The sequence below is a fragment of the Rissa tridactyla genome, chromosome 7 (assembly GCF_028500815.1).
Source record: "Rissa tridactyla isolate bRisTri1 chromosome 7, bRisTri1.patW.cur.20221130, whole genome shotgun sequence".
NCBI lineage: Eukaryota > Metazoa > Chordata > Aves > Charadriiformes > Laridae > Rissa > Rissa tridactyla.
Window position 1 is genome coordinate 56117978 of NC_071472.1, and position 14807 is coordinate 56132784.

Consider the following 14807-nt stretch of genomic DNA (forward strand, 5'->3'; position numbering starts at 1 on the left):
TGATGCAGCTGTGATTCGACGTGGGCTGACCCAGGGCCTGAGGAGAACCTTAACGATATTTCCTTCAGGCCAGCCTGTTCTCTTTGGTTCACACTGTAATTAGCTTTCCCTTTTTGACATCCAGGCAGAGAGCCTAGACCAGCACTTGAAAATTCGGCCAGGTTATTATAACTTTTCAATAGCCCAGCAACTGCACCAATTAATAGAGCGCTCACTGCCCCACTGTGCTTAATGCTGCAAGGCGCACTGGAGGGCAAGCTTTGGCTCAAAGAGTTTATAATCAAAGCAGGCATCAAACTGAGAGCTTAAGAAGTTATCCCCAAAAGGCCAGTGCATTTAAGTAGGTGCTGAACTCCCTTGAAAGTCTAGCCCCAACTGGCACCTGCACAAACAAGCCTACATGTCTGTTTAGGGAGCAGCAGCAAGGAAAACCCTACCAAGTGACACAGGGCTATCATTTGAGGTGTGATTTTTCAAAACCACATGATGAACAGGGTGACCCAGGCAATCTGTGCCAAAGCTGATATCAGCAGTAGCAGCCCCACAGCATTATGTGAACTATGGATTTCCATCCTCCAGTGAAACCACCAACCCTCACCCAAGAAATCCCTTCAGTGGTTTCTTCTCGGAATTGGCCAACGTACCAGCCAACCCAGAGGACAGGAGAAAGATGCTACTGCCTGGCAGAGACTTGCAGCAGCATACAAATGCATGGCAGAAGGGAAACCTACCCTTCAATTTGCTCCCCTCACTCCCAAGCTTCCTTTTTGTTTCCCTTAAGATGATGTCTGCAGCTAAATGAACACATTACAGCAGAAATTTTGTTCTTAATTTGCCCCTTGGGTGTTTCGCTGACCCTACTGAGAGCTATATTTAAATGTGCAATTTCCTGGCTAGGCTCATTTGCAGTCCCTTCCCCCCTGGCTGCCTGTACAAGTGTGGCCCAGAATCCAATTAGCTACTACCACCCTTTAAATCAAAGGAATTAAACTCAAACAAGAAAAATAAAATTAAGAATTTTAATTACATCATTCTTATTATATGTCTAAATACTTACAATTCCCATGCTCTCTGGGAGGTAGGCATGAAAGGCTAGAAAAGCGACAAGTTCCCAAGCAGACAGAATTGTAGCCAGAACAAACGGTTTGACAGGAAAGAGACTCTGCCCACCCTCGTCAGAGTGTGTTTGGTTTAATGCACTGCAGAGCCAGATGCAGGACCTGCCTGGCACCAGGGGAAGGAGCAGCTGCTCCCCAGTATCCGAGAGGTACGGCAAGCCCAACAGCTTCCAGCTTCATGCACGAAGGAGCAGCTGCAGCACATCTGGTTTTAATGTGAGGAACCTCTTTTCATCAAGACCACCACCCCCCCCACACACATCATGGTTGCAGTTTTCAGAGGAGTCCAAAGTGAAGAGACCCAAAGCCCACAGGCACTTTAGGCATCCCTTCTACTAGGATCACAGCTTGTGGCAGTTCCTGTATGGAGAATGGGACAGGGACAAAGAGCAGCAAGACTGTGCTTTACATTTGGTCAGAGACAGCCATCTCCCACAAACAAGCCCAAAAGCACTTGGCTCTGTTTCTAAATAAGCAAGCCAGCAACTAGAGATCTGGTTTGCTTCTGGGATTTGGTGGTGTCACACTTACTTCTTTACCAGTTTCAGCTGGCCACATGACAGCCACTACACTCCCAACAGCCCCAGCTTTGCACAGCAACAAGGCAAGGAGGATGCAGATTCTCAAGGCCATATAGCCCAGGTCTTTACTATGGCATAGGGGTATTTCACTCCTTTCCCTGTTATATGCTTTAAGGCTCCAGGTTTTGCAGGTCAGGTTCCCAGCTGAGTGTTGCTGTGGCTGTTCAGACTTAAAACAGTGACCTCGGAGCATCTTCAGAGTCCCATTTGGGTAGGCTCCTCCACACCCCCTCCTGCTCAGCAGACTGTGCTCCAGCTCTTGGCTTCCTGCCTGCCTCCAGAAGCAGCTCAGCTGATCCCCACGAAGCCTTTGGTGAATCTCTACAGGACTGTTCAGCCAGAGGATAGGCTATGCAGGGCAGGCAGAGCCAGGCCCTGTGAGGTTGGAAGCCGTCAGGAGAGTAGACATGCCATGTACCTCAAAGCTGGCTGACTGAGCACCTCAGTCTGGACACCAGACTTCCCACTGTCAGCACTGCTCAGCTTGGGAGACACCAGGGCTGCAGAAGGGTTCAGAAGAGGTCAAGGACTCTGGAATAGCCAAACTGCTGCTGGAAGTGATGGTGCTTCTCAATGTCAGCAGTAAACAGGCTGGGATGACTTTGCTACAATACATTAACTGTCCAGGCACAAGCAAGCTGCCTTCAGCTGCTGGCAGGAGCTCAGTCCATCCTGAACAGTGCAGTTACCTGTACCTGCTCCTGAAAAAAAACACAGGGGCTTTGCTTTGCTCAGGCTTCCCACCCCTCAGGAACCAGACCTGCCACCAAATCAGGGGACTGCAGAAATCCCACAGGGGAACCAAAAAATTCTTTTATGAGAGAGTGTTAGGCAGCTCAGCCTCCTGAGGAGTGGAGTAGGAAAGGGCTTAGTATGAGTCACAGGCTTCTTGTCAAGGAAGTAAAACAAGAACTGCAGAGGCACTGAGTGATCCACAGGTCATGCAGTGGAACAGACAGCTTCAAGGAGACTCAATTCAGTACACCTGCGTGGTGGGACAGGGGTTCTCTACAGGAGGGAGCACTGCCAAAATAAATATATTAAAGCACAATGATGAAATAGCTTTCTTCATTGACTCCCCAATCCCACACTCTTCGTTTAGTGAGAAACAGATACACATGGATAGAGTTGTCAGACACTTTTGCAGAAAGCCGTCAGGTAGGAAGAGCAGATTCCCCAGGAGATGAACAACTCTGAGCCTTCTTCCTCTTATTTTGCATGCAGCTACACTGACAACTTGCAAAGACACTGTGCAGAGCTCCCTAACATGCTAGAAGCCAGTTTGATGGTGAAGTGTCAGCACATTTCTAGGTTAATAAAAAGCTGGGGCATGGGAAGAGAGAGGGACAGAAGGAGACTGATTATCTTAGACAAAGAGACTGGAATGATTTTACAGCAGGAGAATGTTTCAGGACAAGAAAATATTTATTCATACCTAAAGAACATGGAATATTAAAGACTCTGGAAGGTTTCCCTTCCTCCACAAGATCTTAGTGGAATGTGACTTTCAGCACTTTGCAATAACCACAACACACTCTCAATGAACCCAGGTGTTTCTTTATCAAGCTCACAGCAAAATCTCAAAAATACCTTGGCATTGCATCCATGCCATTAGCAGGAGGCTGGTGCACCCACTGCAAGTAGCAAGCAAGGGTGAGCAGCCTCAGCCCTGTGAGCAGCAAGGGCCAGGGAACTCTCTGGGAATGAGGGGAGGGGGCTTCCCCAGGGAGCTGGGCAGGCACTGAACCAAAGGCAGCCCAGCAAGACTACTCTGGAGTCAAATCAGAGACACCACTTCAGCTAACAAAAAGCCCTCCTGCCTGGCACTCCCAGAACATCTGCAGTCCTTTGACTTGGGGGCTGGAGGCTTATGATCCATTGCTGTGGCATTTCAGACACAGTTATCACCTGTGCCAGATACTGTACAGGGAAGACACTGGTCCCTGCTGTGAAGTTTTTGTTCGTAACACGAGAAACAATAAGGCAAGCAGACAGATGTTTAGGATAACATGGGAAGAGCCTTACTGGTTTTGCTCATTCATTTGTTTGGTGGCTGGGAGCACGTGCCACAGAAGAACTGATGCCCACAGGTGGGGCATAATCTTATATTGCCCTTTTGCATCTGTGATAATCATTCTGGCTGCCAGACAGATACAGTGACATTTTGGGTGAAGCACAGCCACTTTTTGGCTCCTTGGAAACAGCAAACTCTGAAAACTAACAAAAAATCCATCCTGCAGTCTGACTTCCATCAATGTATCTGGCATTAAGGAATGGACTCCCAGCAATTGCTGTGAGCTACTGTTGCTTCAAGACAAGTTACAAGCACTGCTCACAGCAATACTGTATGAGAGGGGAAAATGCAGAATCCTGATCAGAGTATGGAAACCTGCTGGAAGAGATGCCTGATCTCTTAACACATAAGTGCACAGGAGTAGTGTTGCCTGAGTTGCCAGTTGAGCACACTGAAGTTCATGACCACTACTACAAGACAAAGATGGGCAAAGCCTACATCACACCCTCGAATGGACTCGACTGACCTGACAGCACTGTAGAGGAAGCTAAAAGCCCTCTCAAGTTTGCATAAAACCCTTCCTTCTGCCTCTTTCCTCAGATGTTCACACTTTCTCAGCCTTTCCTCTGCCAGTGCTGTGCACATTAGAGAAGCTGAGCCAGAGGACCTTGTTCTCACTATTCCAACAAATTACACCCTGCACACACAGTAACCCTGTACGCCAGCCCTAAGGCAGGGGCACGCGTTTCTGTTCCCTCTGCACTCAGCAAGGGTTGGCCTGACAAGCTGCACTCAGACATCTTCCACTTCTCCAGCCTCGTCTCTCAGCCTGGGGATAAGGTGCTGACACAGCAAGGAAAAAAAAAAGAAGTATCATCTCAGGTCTGTTTTACACTGTCTCACAGAGCTGGGAGCCTCAGATATCATTAACCTTTGCCAGTCAAGCTACCTGACAGCTATAGAAGGGCCCATATGGACTTCAGCATCAAAGCATCTCATCAGCAAGATGTCAGTGGATGAATCTTCTGTCCTCATACTGCCGCTTGAGACAGGCACACCATTAGCACAAGCAGACACGTTTGTTGGTTCCAGCACAAATAACATCACAGAACAGCACTACTCAGGCAGCATTACCAGAAGCAGTGTTAGGAAGTGCCAAAATTAAGACTTGACTTGTCTAGGTGGTTGGTTTATGCCTGTGGACTGTAATAACTTTTGTGTCACACGAACACTGCACCAGGTCCTGCTGCCTTTCAAGTATCCTGATTTCTTTGTCATAGGGCTACTGCCTTCTATATCACCAATATCCAAACCCAGTTCTCTCTCCTTCCCTCCCAGTTTTTCCACACTGATCTGTAACCATTCATAAAAGACAGGGAGAAAAGCTCTGAAGAAGCAGAAAACACTTTTCCAAGGCAGCACGTGACTGCCTTGAGGGACAAATCCATCCTTTTCTTTCATGTTACCATCAATCACTTTTCACATGTTGCAGCAAGGAAGCCTCCTTCCCCAATGGAGCTGTGATTCATCCTCAGATCACATCCATCCCAGGCTCCTAATAAGGAGGCAGCTCACACATCTTCCAGCTTCTTTTCCACAAACAGGCAAGGCCCCATGCGCTGGGGTTGTATGAGGGGAAGGGAGGGTCTGGCAGCAGACACCCAGCATGAAGTAACAGCTACAGATCCTCCTCTAGCAGGGGTCCCTTTGAGCATCCCAATTTCTCTCTGAGAGCCCACATCAGAGCAGCAGATCAGACTAAGACCACCAGCTGCGTCTTGCACATGAGGAGGTCTGGAGGCAGGAGAAAAGCTCCAGGGATGCCTGCATGTTGCCAGTACCATGGTGAGGAAGCACAAAGGCAGGAGCTAGTTGAGAGTACTTTGACAGAGCTGGATGCAGCAGCAGAACAGCATGGGAGCTGGTAATTAGAGCCAGCCTCAGGTAAGTAGGCATGCATGCAGTACTCTGCAGAGCTGTGCTGGCACAGTTCTTTTCCCACTGCTGCCTGATTCCTTCAGCTTTATGTACTGTAGATGTGACAGCCTGCAACTGTGGGTTTCATGAGGCTGTGCCCATGCTACTTGTATGTAAAAAAATCCTATTCTCACCAGCTCTTTTGTGGTTATAGAACTCACTTCTATACTATAGGATAGAAACCTGAACTACTGCCTAGAGTGGGAAGGGGGGAAGAAGAGACAGACACCCATGCTAAAGTCTCACATGACTACAAGGGATCAACAGCAAAATAGTCTTTGAGTTAGTATGTACGCCATGCAAAAGCAGGGCAAAACGAAGACAAACTACAGGGTGGCTAGTCCAAGCTTTGCTGCATTCACAAGACTGCAAGATAAAATTGTGAATAATCTCTGCAACACAGGGACAGCTGAGAAATGCAAGTCACCAGGAGGAGGACAGCCACATCTGACTGCAGAGCACTGCTCCAATACAGTACCAAACTGCCAAACGTAGGCACTGAAGTCCAGGTCACTAGAGTATGATGATCTCACACCTCTCAGTAGAGTTGATTCGCACCTTCATCACAGTCAAAAATCCAACACTAACACATCCTCAGAAGGTGTTATTCTGCCTGGGCTTCCACAGCACATTTTTATTTCTCCCTTTCCCACCCCAGCTGAGCCCCTCATGTCTGCTCATAGTTTAGCACCCATGCTAAGCACTCAATGTTTGGGTCTATCTATGAATTGGAGCTCCAGGTTACCAAGGAAATCTGTAGCAGAATAAACAACTGAATGAGTCTTCCATGTGTTAATTTAACATCCAACATACCCTATCATCCTTCTCCAGTTCAAAGCCTTGTGGGTCTGTAGGACTTGCTCCTACTTAGCATGCTTAGAGTTCAACAAACATAGCAGAAATCCATGTAAAGCGAGAACATCAGGGGCAAGAATTTTTTCCTCTAAAGTTGAAGAAAATGTTATCTGCACAGCTGTGCAGAGTCAGGAGTCTTGCCCTGCACAGCTTCCCCATGAGAACATCCTAACAGCCATCCAAAATGTGTCATTAATGCTTTCTCCTCACAAGGTCACACAATTATGGAACCACTTGGCTGAGAAAAGCAATCAGCACACCCCAGAAACATTTGTGGGATATTGCACAGGAACTGCAGGTTTTGAGGAGCTGCTCTCTTCCTCCCACCTTGGCACACAGCTCTGCCTCATTTCTGCTCTGCAGCAGAGACTCACATCAAAACCCCAGGCCCCGCTGCCAGCTGAAAATGATGGGACATGGTCCTTCTCACTTACATTGGCGTGAGCAAGTGGAAACTACTGGAGACAGAGACTGCAGAAGGTACCAAAAAAGGCAAGGCAATGAGTTTGTCTCCACCAACCTAAGAAGAGCAGTTGTCGCTCAGCAGCAGTATCAGCAGAAAGTAAGGCTAGGCTTCCATGGCCTTCCTGCTTGTCTAAGACATGCACACGGCTGCTCTACAGAGAGTACAGCGTGGGAACAGGAGAAAGCGGGAGGATGCCTATATCTCAGAAAGACACATACTCAAGTGCTGCTCCAGCAGACAGTGACACTTTACAGCCACACTGTTTACAGTCACACCAGAGTAATTAGAGCAGTCACTGTTAACTAGTTAACAACTCCACCATAAATTCTCTGAACAATACTGAAGAATTAATCACAACATTTCATAGCCTTCCGCAAATGCAGCCACCAATCTGCAGAAACACTGAAACCACCCCAGAGACAGACAGGCTAAATTAATCCCACATGGCTTCTGGAAAAAGAACTACAACTATTTCAGAGGTACTCACCCTAAAATAATGCCTGCCCAGGGCAGCAACCCAAAAGAAACAAGCCCTCAGCAAACCACACCTTTATCCACAAGGCATGACTCAGCACATGAGCTGGGTGCCATCAAGAAATAAAATAAAAGGGTTGATTTTCATCCAGGTTGACTCCCTAAACCAGCAGGTTTCTGGGACAAGAAGCTCCCAGCTGCCATGGGACAGCCCTCCCTTTCAACTGCAAGCCTCAGCCCACTGAGAAGCTGTGTTCTCAAAAGGTTTTGACCTTTCAGGAGAACTTCCCCATCCAGGGACACCAGTACATGAAAGCAATAAAAAAAAAAATTCTCCAATGTCATGTACTTGACATTTATGACAAATATTTATGCTTCTCCCTCTGTTTCTGTCCATATCACTTATGCCAAAAATAAAACTGAAGACTGCAATGGAACAGGAAAATGTTTCTGAAGAACTTAACCCAGTAGGAAAAGTGACAAACACATCCAGACTGCAAATTCTTAAGCAAGTTAGAACTGTAAGTTACACAGTGCTTGACTGCACCCCATCATTAATGATGGATTCATAAAATGACCGTATTTGTATAGGGTACAGGGAAAAAATATACTGGAGAGCAACACAGTAGCTGGAAACTAGGAAAACAGGAAAGGTTGAGTCAGATTTCCAGATGGATTTTTTTGATAGCCCTGATGTTTGATTTGGTGGTGGTGTGTGTGTGAGGGGAAGATGCTACACTTGCTAATTCACAGCAACCCTTGAAGTAAGGCACAAGCCTTTCCTAGGAACCCATGAGAGATCTCCCTGCTCCAACATATCTCTGGTTTCATCCCTTCTCCCTTGCACCTGTCACCAGGCACCACTTCTCAGCCAGGCCAAGACCAAGGGCCCCCATCAATAGGGCAGCCAGCTCTGGACCTGAGGCACACTGCACTTGCTGGTACAGGCCTGACAGTGCCACCCAGGGCCTGAGCAGCACCATTTATTGACAATTCTGCAGCATCGTCCAGAAGAATCTGCATCATCCTGGTCTGGTGCAGAAGTCCCTAGCTAAGCATGTGTTTCTGTGATGAAGGACTCTATCCTTAAAGGCACCACCTGTGGCTAACTGTACAAGCCCAAGAAACAGCTGAGTTTCTGAAGAGCTGGAAACATGCATGTATACTTACACCTCACCCACCACCACAAATCAGCAGCCACCTTCCCACACACCCATGAAGTCACTGCAGCTTCTTCCCACCATTATATCTCAGATTAGTATCCTACCCCGGCTTATCAGTTATCAGGATTGCTTCTCTTTTAGAAGGTTTCAGACATTTTTCTCCAACCATGCTAAACTTAACCACTGTCTTAATTAAAAGAACATGCGTGACTATATGGCATTATTTGATATCATTCATGTCTCCACTGTACCCAATTCTTTATCTATCATAAACATCACTAACTAACCTTCAGATCTGTCATGAGGACTGCATTATGTCAACAATTGTTCTGTACACTTCAATCATCCCCACCGCTTTTACAGCCAGCTACCCACATTCATTTCTTCAACCACATATTTTCTGATGTGTGTTACCTCCCTATACATTAGATGCTTCCTTCTCAAAGCCAGTGACATCCTGGACCAAACAAAAAATAAAGGACTGAAGATCAGAGGAGAAGAGGCATTTGAAACCACAAGGAGAAAGACGTAAGAGGAAGAATTTTGATAAGGGTTACTATATAGCTAGTTTTCCCCAGATGCATCTGCTTTCCTAGCTTTCAAGGCACAAGCCAGTAACATTTTATCTCATACCAACTCTATACTTGGCTTTGACCCTGGCAGTTCAGACCTCACTTTTGGCCTCCTCACTGGCCCTCAGCAAAGGGGCAGGCTCAGCTTCCCTGCCATCACCAACTGCCAAACTTCAGCAGCAGTCACAGGACTGAGTAGCGGCATCTGCCAGAGGCTGTGCAGGAAGAAGCCTCTCCCTGCCCCAAGTTAGAGCAGGGTCAAAACCCACCCAGAAGAAATGTTTGCCTGCCCTCAGGTGTCAGGAGAGCTCCTACTACAGCCCAGTGCTGCCCAAAGTTGGGCTCTGCTGATGGCCTCACACAAACCATTTTCTCTCCCACTTTTTGCCTGCTTATGCTGCCTAACAGTGCATGCTCAGCATCCATACAGAGCCCTGGAGCCAAGTGTGATCTCCCACATAAGCAGAGCCTGCCTCCCCCTACACCCAGTGTTTGTCAGTGCTTTGAGCTGCTGAACAGGCTCATCCACACTCCACCTGCACTTTTAGGGCAGTAATGGGTATGCTCACTCCAGGCATCTTCCCAAGGCAGAGTAATTGCACATATTGATTTCAGATGTTATCAAACAAACTGCCTTTCACAACTCCAGCACACACAAAATCATCACACTGAGCTCCCCACCAACACACATCCCTTTCTCTCCACTAGCTTGGCATGCCCTGATTTGCACCAGATCTATCCTTTCTGTCCCCTCAGCCTGGAAGATAGGTCCTCTGGAGACCCAGATCACCCTGCTAATAGTCCACAGAAGCCATCCAGCACCCTCAGCCTTTTCCTGAAGCCTCTTAGAAAAGAAGTTTCTCCTTCCCCTGCTCCAGGGTAGCAATGACCCTATAAAGGCTCTTCTAAGGTCAGCACTGACACTTCACAGAAGACTTGGCTTTCAGATAGGACTGTTCTTTGCACAGCTCAAGAGAGGCTGGCACGAACGACTGGGTTAACACACCCTTCATTAACTTCAGGGAACAAATGCCATCAAGAAGAGATGCTGTACTCTGGCAAGCAGACCCTTGGCTGAAGTACAGAGTGACACATTCAGCATAGTGCCACCTCTTCAAACCCAGCCAAGGCCTAAACCACATAAGCTCTTGTTGTGACCGCTACCTAAACAGTGCTTTTTCCTCTGTCAAAGAGAACACTGCTGTGCTGTCCTTCCAAATATCTCCTCTGCCACAGGCTGATGAGATTCCCACTGTGGCCACCCTAGAAAAGCCCATAAGGGAAGAGAAATCCCACAACCCCCTCCCAGCAAAAGCAAGCTGGGCCTTGAAAGTCTGGTTAGTGCAAGGACAATTAATTGTATCAGGCAGAGACATTTAGAGAGCTTAATGAACACCCTAATTAAGGGGCATAGGGCATCTGTGCTGCCGGCAGCACAGGCTCTGAAGCCCATGGCAGATGTAAAGCACCAACAGGCTATGTAAAGCCATGGGGGCACCTCACCACTCCCTGGGGCAACGCTGGGACAGAGGAGGTCCCCTTGCAGCTCAGGTTGGATGACCAGCTCTGCCCACTGTCTCTGACCCAGGAGTTGTCCTGGGAGCAGATCCACCCATACATACCCCACTCCAAGCATGCCAGCTCCAACCCATAAGACATATCCCAAAAGCAAGGAGAAGAAATAAGCTGGAGACAGTTCCAGATTGAAGGCACTTCATGACAGTGAACACAGCTTGCCTCAAAAAAGAACACTATCAGGATCCAGTGGCCCAGCACCTACTGTGACTTTTTAAAACCCAGCCTTCGTACCATATCGAACAATAACATGCCTGAACTCCTCGCTGGAATGATAAGAGGCTGGTGCTTACGCTCCTGGTTGCTAAGATCTGGCCTTCTCCAGGCAAAAGCCAAGGGGGCAAGCCCAGGAAAGCAATTTTTTGCTGCGCCTGGAGATTAATCCTATTCATACCACGCACCACAGCCCAAGCATGGGGTGCAGCACAGCGAGCTGTGCCATGCATGGGGACATGTTGGAGCATGGCCCCAGCACGCTGGCTTTGGTTTTTCTCTTCAAGCAACTGAGATAACGGCTCGCCGCTTGCCTTATCCTGTTTCAAAAGCAACACTTCAAAGCCATCCCATGTCAAACACCAGAACAAATTGAAGCTGCCAGAGATGCCTCACAGGGAGAAAATTAACACATTAGGGGAAGCGTCACTGTAAGTTTAACTTGGGAATCACAGACTACTGTAAATAGAAAAGCAACAGTTTCCGATTAAACAAAGCCTTTTTGATTAAGTTACAACAGAATGGTAATCTGTTACAACTACAAGAGAATGGTAATTTTAGCTTCATCAGAGCAGCTGAAGAAAGCGATATCCCTGCAGGATCAGCAGTCTTCCGTGTTCATAACATACAGGCCTTTGAGAGCTGCGGTTTATTCTCCCTCAGAGCCAAGGTAAGCAGCGAGAGGAAGATAAGCTCCTCTTCACGTCAGCCTGGCTGCAAGGTGTGTGCTCCGAGACACTGCCAGGGCAGGACAGCTCAGACCAAAGCACTGACCCCAGAGAAAATCCAAACTCTGAGGAGCTCGGGCAGATCCCCAACGGCAGCAAGGAGGATTAGGAAGCAGTAACAAACACGGAGCTCACCACTCTTCTTACCTTGCCCCTCTCTCCCTCGAGAAACGGGAGAGAGATGACTAGTGTGATGGGTAAACCGCTCAAAAATCCCTATTTTCAGAAGGATTTTTTTTTCACTATTTATTTTTAGGCTTGGTAAAAGGAACAGCTCTGGAGCTGCGGCCGCCCGGTGCATCCCCAGCCCCGCTGCGGCGGCAGAGCGCGGCTCCCGCAGCCCGGGAAATGAGGCAGCTGCCCGAGCACGCCGGCCTGGAAGAGCCCTGACCCGGTGTACACCTCCGGAGCCGGGATCCCACCCGCCATGGCCCCTCCACAGCCAACGGGACGCTGCTCGCGGAACAACCCGCCCTCCGCGCTGCACCTGCCCCAGACCCGGGAGGAGCCGCCACCGCCCCGGGCACGGCTGAAGGCGGGCGACCCGGCCTAGGCGGTCCCTCAGCCAGGACGACCGGTCCCTCACGCCGCCCCGGAGCCCCCCGGCCCCGCGGCTGAGGGGACGGAGCGGAGCCGAACCGCGCCGCTGACGGGGCGCGCGCTTCCCCCCGCCGCCGCCTCGCGCTCACCTGCGCCCGCCACCGCCCGGCTCCACAACGTGCCTCTGTTTGCAGCGCCCGGCCAAACTCCCCGGCTCGCGCCCTATCAGCGCGCGCCGCCCCCGCGCCGCCGCCCGCCCGCCCGCTCCCATTGGCCGCCGGCGGCCGCACCTCCCCCGCGGGGGCGCGCGCGCGGGGCCGCGCCTCCCCCCCGCCCCTCCCGTGTCCGCGAGGGTGAGGCGGCGGCGGGGCCCCGCGGGGGGCGGTCCAGAAGGTTTGGGGGGAAAACACCCCTTTTCGGGGGCGTTCATTGAGGGCTATTAGTCGTTTAGCGTAAATAAGTGAGTTTTAATTAGAGTGGATTACTGGGGGTTGTAATACGGTGTGATTTGTGCTGTTTGCCCAGCTTTACTTAGCGTGAGGGGCTAGATTTGCCGAAGCCTTTAGGCCGCAATGGAGTTATTTTTCTTCGTGAATTTCCTAGCAGCTGGTACAGTGCTGTTTAGTTTTTTAGTATATCACACTGATGTTTTTTGTAGTGTTTTTCCCAAATCTGGACTCTTCGGTTTTCCACGGTCTACCAGCGAGCGCAGGTGCACAAGGAGTGTAGAGCAAAAGATACGGAGGCTCCAACCCTTGGCTGAAATTGCAGATCAACACGATAAGAGCCTGCCTGCCTGGACACAGAAAAAAAGAATGCGTTTAGATGTTAGAAGACCCCTGACAAAAATTCACCGTTGGACTCAAAGACATGTGGCCAGCGTGTGAGGGGCGGGCGTGTGGATCGCAGCGGTATCGTTGCCCAGGGATTTCTTTGTTCAGGGTCCCTCTCTCGGGAGGCACCCAGCCTGGGCTCCTCTTGCTGATGTACCTTTCAATTAAATGAATTATTTTATAAAATCCAACACCTGAGACTCTTGCTGTAGCAAACTGAGGGTCGAGCCTGAAGAAGGAGGAAGCGCACCTGGGAGGATATGTGTGTGCAACACCATGACTGGTGTGTGAATGCTCGGGCTTCTCCTTTAACAGCGTGTGGCCGTGCAGTGTCCACAGGCCAAAAAAACATGGGGATTTTTGCCAATATAACCAGGCAAAGTGGTGCTTCCAGGGAGCAGAGGGTCTGCTGGGCTATTCCAGGCTGAGGGATGGGGTGTGAGGGACACAGTGCAGGGACAGACACCCTGATGGTGCAGGAACAGGCTGCTCCCTGGGTGATGGGCAGTCAGGCTGTGGATGCAGGGGGTTTTCCCCATGCCATGTTCTCCCCTGGCACCAAGGAGGTGGTGGTGAGAGCACACCTCCCAGGGCAGGGAGCCTTGTGCATTAAAGGTGCATTAAAAAGAGCATGGCCAGCAAGTCGAGGGAGGTCATCCTCCCACTCTGCTCTGCCCTGGTGAGGCCACATCTGGAGTGCCGTGTCCAGTTCTGGGCCCCCCAGTTCAAGAAGGACAGGGAACTGCTGAGGTGAGTCCAGCGGAGCGTTACAAGGGTGATCAAGGGACTGGAGCACCTCTCTTGTGCAGAAAGGCTGAGAGCCCTGGGGCTGTTTAGCCTGGAGAAGACAAGACTGAGAGGGGATCTCATCAATGCTTATCTAAGGGGCGGGCATCAAGAGGATGGGGCCAGACTCTTTTCAGTGGTGCCCAGTGATGGGACAAGGGGCAATGTGCACAAGCTGGAACACAGGAAATTCTGTCTCAACATGAGGAAAAACTTCTTTACTTTCAGGGTGTCAGAGCCCTGGAACAGGCTGCCCAGAGAGGCTGTGGAGTCTCCTTCTCTGGCGATACTCAAAACCCACCTGGACACATTCCTGTCCAGCCTGCTCTGGGTGACCCTGCTCTGGCAGGGGGATTGGATGAGATGATCTCCAAAAGTCCCTCCCAACCCCCACCATTCTGTGATTCTAAGATTAATAAGACAACACTGATCATATGCACAAGCATTTTCTGAACTCGTACCGCAGTGGGGAGAAACGCTGCTGCACATCAACTAATTCCACTGCCATCACTCAAGGAATTCCTACAAGGAAATGCCCTCAGTGGTTCATGACTCTTGTTTTGGCTTTTATTTTTTCCCCGCTGTCTTTTACCTACTTGGCTCACGGTTGACCGTGCCCCTGGGTCGGGGGGTTCCCACTGCAGCCCCGCACCCAGCTGTGAAGGGTGTTTCCTGTGGGATTTGTGAGGATGTTGGCTTTGTGACAAGTGGTCTGCTGTGACCCTGCTCGCGGTCAGGGTCCCCACTGGGGGATCTTGGCTTTAGCTGGAGAGCAAGAGTTGGATTAAATCCACATCCTGACTCAACCCACTGCCGACTGCTGCTCCCTCCCGCTGTGACAACAAGCGGATAGAAATGGCTGTGCCTACTTCCAGTGGGTCTGAAATAATCCTCTGCTTTGGAAACAAATTA

General features: G+C 49.7%; 1 protein-coding gene across 3 annotated transcripts in view; it reads right to left on the reverse strand.

Moving 5' to 3' along the window:
- The window catches only part of CAMKK1 (calcium/calmodulin dependent protein kinase kinase 1), a 110948-nt gene extending 98452 nt beyond the window's left edge, over window positions 1–12496 (reverse strand). For all 3 annotated transcript variants that reach the window (XR_008467808.1, XM_054209829.1, XM_054209828.1), the window contains exon 1: window positions 12426–12496. The gene's annotated coding sequence lies outside the window, so the exon portion shown is untranslated. The remainder of the gene's footprint in view (window positions 1–12425) is intronic.
- Window positions 12497–14807: the final 2311 nt, after the last annotated feature.